Source organism: Epinephelus moara, chromosome 13 (assembly GCF_006386435.1).
Source record: "Epinephelus moara isolate mb chromosome 13, YSFRI_EMoa_1.0, whole genome shotgun sequence".
Taxonomy (NCBI): domain Eukaryota; kingdom Metazoa; phylum Chordata; class Actinopteri; order Perciformes; family Serranidae; genus Epinephelus; species Epinephelus moara.
In genome coordinates, this window is record NC_065518.1 from 38,266,825 (window position 1) to 38,272,972 (window position 6,148).

At 41.6% G+C, this 6,148-nt stretch overlaps 1 protein-coding gene across 1 annotated transcript in view; it reads right to left on the reverse strand.

The window, feature by feature from the left end:
• The window catches only part of rab3gap1 (RAB3 GTPase activating protein subunit 1), a 133,380-nt gene that overhangs the window by 110,372 nt on the left and 16,860 nt on the right, over nucleotides 1-6,148 (reverse strand). The gene's annotated exons all lie outside the window — the stretch shown is intronic.

Sequence of the window (6,148 nt, forward strand, 5' to 3'; positions counted from 1 at the left end):
CTGTGTCTGTGACCCCCGTTCAACCCACAACCGATGGGATTCGCCTTTCGTTTCTGCTGGTAGTTGAAATCTGTAGGCTGCTCGCACAGCGTGCTGAATGATTTAAGCCTATTTTGCTTGCTCAAAACTATTTTTAGTCGCAAATGCGAGTGCCGTGACGGGCGGATCACCACACTGCCGGCATTTTATTCTGCCCGTCACGGCACGCTGTTTGATTGCGTTATCAAAACACGCCGCTATTATCCGGCCTTGCTTTTAACTTATTCCACCGAATACCGAATGTGTGTTTTTTTGCAATATTTGGCCGAATATATTCGGTTACCGAATATTCGGTGCATCCCTACTATTGATGGCTCTTTCTGTATCTAGCTCTATCTATTTGCCAAGCTAATAGCTTTCCACTTTTCTCCCCTTGTTCATAAAATGTTTGTTTTAATCTTATTAAGCAATTTTCTGCCTTAGCGGCAGAAAGTGCATTATATTTGGCCCTGAGGGTAGCTAATTCCTGTGTATGAGGATTTGTCTTGTCTACCTCCCTCTCAAGTTGTTTAATTGACTTGTCTAAAGTTAGCATTTCTAAATTTGTTTTATTAGTTATTGAACTGGTGTAACTAATTATTTTGCCACGAATGTAAGCCTTAAATGTCTCCCATCTCACGGAGGCTGAAGTCTCATCCTTATTAATGTCAAAAAAGTAGTCTATTTGAGTTCCCACAAATTTCAGAAAGCTGGGATCATTTAGCCATTTAGGGTGGAGCCGCCATCTCCGAACACCCCGCACAAGTTTTTGGTCTCTATATATAAGAGATGCTGGACCATGATCTGAGATTACAATGGAGTCATAAACACAATCTGTTATTCTCGGAAAAACATCACTGGACACCAAAAAATAATCAATCCGTGAATGGCCTTTGGATACATTTGCACAACAAGAGTATTCTTTGTTATTAGGAAACAGTCTCCTCCAGGGGTCACATAAATTTAGCTCTTTTATAAAATACTGCAGCGTTTTCCTACTCTGTATGTGAGTTGTGTCAGTGCCAGTAGAGCGATCAAGGTGAGGAGAGATTGTGCAGTTGAAATCTCCACCAATTAGTAATCTTCCTGGTAGTGAGGCTAATAATAGGAATAGATTTTCAAAAAATTTGGGGCAGTCATCATTGGGTCCGTATAAGTTAACCATTGTAATATTTTCATTAGAGTGAACCTTGCAAAATCAGATATCTTCCAGTTGGGTCTGATAAAGTTTTCACAACTTGAAAGGGGAGAGATCTGTGAATTAATGTAATGACTCCCCTAGCATTAGTAGAGAACGAAGCAGAGTAAACTTGGCCCGGCCATCGTCTCCTTACCTTTAACATATCACTCGACATTAAATGAGATTCTTGTAAGAATATAACCATTGATTTAAGATGTTTAAGCCTCGTCATTACCTGCTTTAATTTAGATAGTTTCCCTAAGCCTCTCACATTCCAAGTAGTTATCTTTATACTTGAGTCACCATCCATTATTTATCACCAGTAATATTTTGTAATGAGTAGCCCACCGCACTGAGTGTCGCCAAAACACAAACAGTCAAAAAGCGTGTGAAATGATTTAAGTGAGGACAATAAAAGGTCTAATAACACTATGACATTAAATTGAACACCAATGAAAGATGAGAAAATCCCTCCCCTGCTGTCATGTAGAACTTGACAGCATTCCCCGCGAACCCAATCAGATGAAAACACAACATAAGGCTGATCTGATCCTACAGAGAGGAGCAGAGTAACGATACTCAAACACATGTCCATCATCAGCCGCTCCAACCAAACGGCGTAAAGAGAAAAAAAAACAGAATACTCAAGGAAAGAAAAGAAAGCATTTAACAAAAACACGCTTCCTCTTGTTGTCCCGTTATTTCCATAAGTCTTAAGTAGGGGAAGAAAAAGTAAACCAAGAATTTCCACTATTATCCTCGACCTCGGTAACCCCATGTCCGTCATGGTGTTATCCCCTACAGAGTCCATTAAATAAAAAAAAAAGTCATTCAAATGTTCGATTCATTATCCTCACCTACAGGATCTATGCCAGTGTCTGTGACACGTCGTGTCGGTCAATGCCGCAGCATCCTCTGGGTTGTCAAAAATCTGGGAACGACCTGCGTGTGTCACCCGGAGCCGGGCTGGGTGTAGGATTCCATACTGGACGTTCAGGGCTTTAAGCTGCTGCTTCACTTCGTCAAAGCGCTTCCTTTTGATGTGTGTCTCCCTGGCAACATCCTGGAAGAATTTCACCTCCTGCTCTTTAAACATCACTTTTCCTTTGGAGTTGAGGAAGCGCATTATTAGCGCCCTGGGGATGTTGCGATCTTGACGACCCTGCAGGCGGTGGGCTCGTTCAATGAAGACCGGGTAAGGGAAGAAGTCAGCCCCAAGTACCTCGGGAAGCCATCTCTCCAGAAAAGCTGCGGCGTCGCGTCCTTCTGCTCCTTCCGGCAGGTTTATGAGGCGAAGGTTATTGCGCCGGCTGCGGTTCTCCTGGTCTTCAGTGAGGCGAAGGTTATTGCGCCGGCTGCGGTTCTCCTGGTCTTCAGTCTTAGTGGTGAGAGAAACTACCTGCTTCTGGAGCGCAGCGACTGACTTTTGCGAAGTGGTAACATTGTCCTCCGTGTCTCCAATACGCTGTTCAGCCTCCGCGAGTCTGTTAGAAAACTCGCTGAAGTCATGTTTAATACCTTGTATGGCTGTTAGGACCCCTGCAAAGTTTGCCGAGAACTCGTCTCTCATGTTGGTTATAGCTTTCATGATCATGTTTCCCCCATCAGTTTCCGTGCTGCTAGCTGCACTGCTCACTGTTAGCATGTCTGGAGGAGCAGAGGCAAGAGGGCCCACGTCGGTGGAATTAGCAGGCTGGTTTGTCTTCTTTTTCTGCTTTCTGGTTCCCATTTCGAGCACAAGAGTTGTAGCGAATCAAATGAGATATTTTCGAAATTATTTATGAGTATCCAGGATATTGACTGCAGGATTAGCTGCTAGCTCAGAGGGAGCGTCCGCCGATACGTGCGTTCAGCTTGCCGCCATGTTGAGACTCCTAAAAGGTCACTTTTGCACGTGTGTTTCTACTGCATCTTATGACCCCATTTTCCTACACTGGTGAAAATAGGGCTGGGCGGTATATCAATTTTTTACAATATATCGATATATTTTGAAGCTAGATATAGATTTAGACAATACCGTTTATATCGATATAGGGTCAAATTGCGTCACATACGCATACCAGTAAGCATCTCTCCTCTCTCAATCTCTCCGCACAGCTCCGCCCCACTCACTCACTCACTCACAGTTTCTCCATCAACACTCAGAAAGACACAGAGCTGCGACATCAGTCTATATGATGCACAAGCTACGCTAAATTAGTCTGTGAGATCAGAGGGCCTTTAGCCGTGGATCAACTTGCAACTGAACATGTAGCCCACTTAGGAGAAAATACCTGGATATATTTTTTCTCCAAAAACGTAAGATCCAGACATTCAGGAGGTTTTCATCAGCAGCAAATTAATCCACATAGGTCTCTTCCTCTCAAAAACAAATGGACCTGGGGGGTATTCCATCAACATAGCTAAGAATATCCAGACTAAGGTGTAATTTTGAAGTTTGACTAAACGCCAACTCCCAATCTAGCGCCAACCCGTTCCATCAATTGAAATCAGCTGGCTCCAACTGACGCTAATTCAAGCCTCACCTGTTAAGCCTCAACTCATGCAGGAGCCCAGGGAAAATAAAAAGCCCACACTAGTCGAGTGCCGAAAATGTTGCAAAATGTCAAAAAGCAAAAGAAAGGAGCGAGCGGAGGCTTTTTCTGTGGCAGAGCAAACGCTCTTTATGGAAATGTATGAGGACTATAAGGACATAATTACGAAAAAAGGCAATACTGCAGATTAATAAAGCAAGGGAGGTGGTGTGGCAGAATATTGCCGACAGGCTAAATGCGTAAGTCACAAAGAAAATTCAGCATTTCAGCATCATGTTATATAAATCCCACATTAAAGGGATTTATATAACATGATGGACAGAGGGACAAAAAGGGACAAATATAGATAAGAACACCTATTAAATCTAACAATTCAAGTATTCCAAATGAAATTCACCAAATGTGTAAATTAATATAAGTGAAATACTATTTATCACATTTATCTACAGATTCCTATGTAAAGTTCAGATGATGCAGTTAATCAAACTATTTTATGTGAATCATCGCATTTATCACATAATTGATTATAGATTATGACATTTCCAAAATGATCAGTTTATAGGAAATAATCACATGACATTTATCTATTGATTGTAGAAAATGACATTTGGCAAATCCATCAATTCAGTGGAGATGAGGAAACCTATTAAGTGAATGCAGGTGATAGTGAATCAATTATCTATTTCTCATCATTTGGGAGTCAACTGTAAGCTCTATCCCTTTATCAAAATAAGGGAAATCCCCTTAAATGTGTGGAATGTGCTATAGGATGAGGAACAGACAAACCACAATGGTGTGTGTGTCAATTTGGTTGCTTTGTGTCATGGCTGATTCATAAATATAAAAGATAACCATATGTTAATGTGATCATCTCAAGCCCTATGCATGATGTATGGTGATGCTAGAAATAATCAAAATGAATAGAAAATACATCCTTTTTTACCTTTCTGCAAACAGATGCCTTACTTAGCCTCTCAGCATCACCAACACTATACAGGAATGCACCGCTTGCAAAGAACCTCAGTGCAATACAGACTGACTGCACAGTGGTCAGAGACTGGCTGCGGTGTGTGACCTTTATAATGTGTGGTTCCAGCAAACTGCATAGATACACTATGCTTTGCCTGCTGAACCGGTACCTCTCCCACAGATAGGAGTCCGTCTGTATCAATGGGTTGGTCCTGTCCTGGAAGACCCTTTAGGCTAGTGAAGGCCCTCTGGACAATGTGGGCCTCCTCATCAACAGGATCCTCGATGAAGGGGCATGCCATTATTTCCTAATTTACTCTCTCTTGCTCTGTCTCTGTGTCTCTCTGGGTGTGTCCCTCTCCTTCTCTTGAATGCACTCCTCATATGGCTGTTGTCAGTTGACCTTAATTGGCTGTGAATTTACTAGCCAATTGGAAACAGAGTGGGTGGGGATGGGAGGGCAATCACATATTCATGTGGTTTGGTATACATATACAATCTTTTTTTAATGCCTCAGTTTCATTTTATTATAGTTTTGTTGTTATTAGTTTGATTTTGGCTTTATTGTTGTGTTTTTTTTATTATCTTATTTTTATTACATTTTAATTTGTTTTTATAGTTAATGTTTTTTGATTAATTATGTTATATATTTTATGATCTACATATTATTTTATCATTACATGACAGTTGTGAGTGTGTAAAAGCACTGGCAGAAGTGTCTTTTAGGTGTCTGTTCTTGTCTATTGAACATTTTTTGATCATAGATGGAGCTAATCCTCACCTTAATCCTGCTACAGACCAGGATTGCCTGGCAGCATAAGTTACCATGGTTACTAGGCTGGGATTCAGGTTAACCACCTTGATGGAACGGAGTTGTGGCTCAGGTTGATGCTATTACACATTAAAAAAGTCAGTGATTTTTTAACACGTTTGTTGTAGAGGGGCTGCTAACTACAGTGGCTGAAGCAAAATCGTTTGGTTTGTCCATTCTGGGCTATTGTAGAAACATGGTGGTGCAACATGGCGATCTTAATAGATGAGGACCTGCTCCCTATGTAGATATAACCGGCTCATTCTAATGAGTAATAAAAACAAAATTCTTATTTTTAGGAAGAAAACATACTTATTATGTTCCATTTCTGCTGATATATCCCCCTAAATCCTACACACTAAGTAATTTGTGTGTGTGTGTGTGTGTGTGTGTAACGGCTGTGTATGTGTTCCTTGCTGCTGTCCCTTTTCCCTCCTTGTAGATCTGCCCAGGGGCCTGTATCACGAAGCGAGATCAACCTTCCCAGGGTTACCCAGACCTATCCTGGGTTGACTAACCCTAACAATGGCAATCAGGATAATCGGTATCACGACGCTGGATATCAACTCGGTAACTCAACCCAGGGTTCCTTTATCAAGAGCCGTGAACGCGCACGCAGCGGACCAATCACAATCA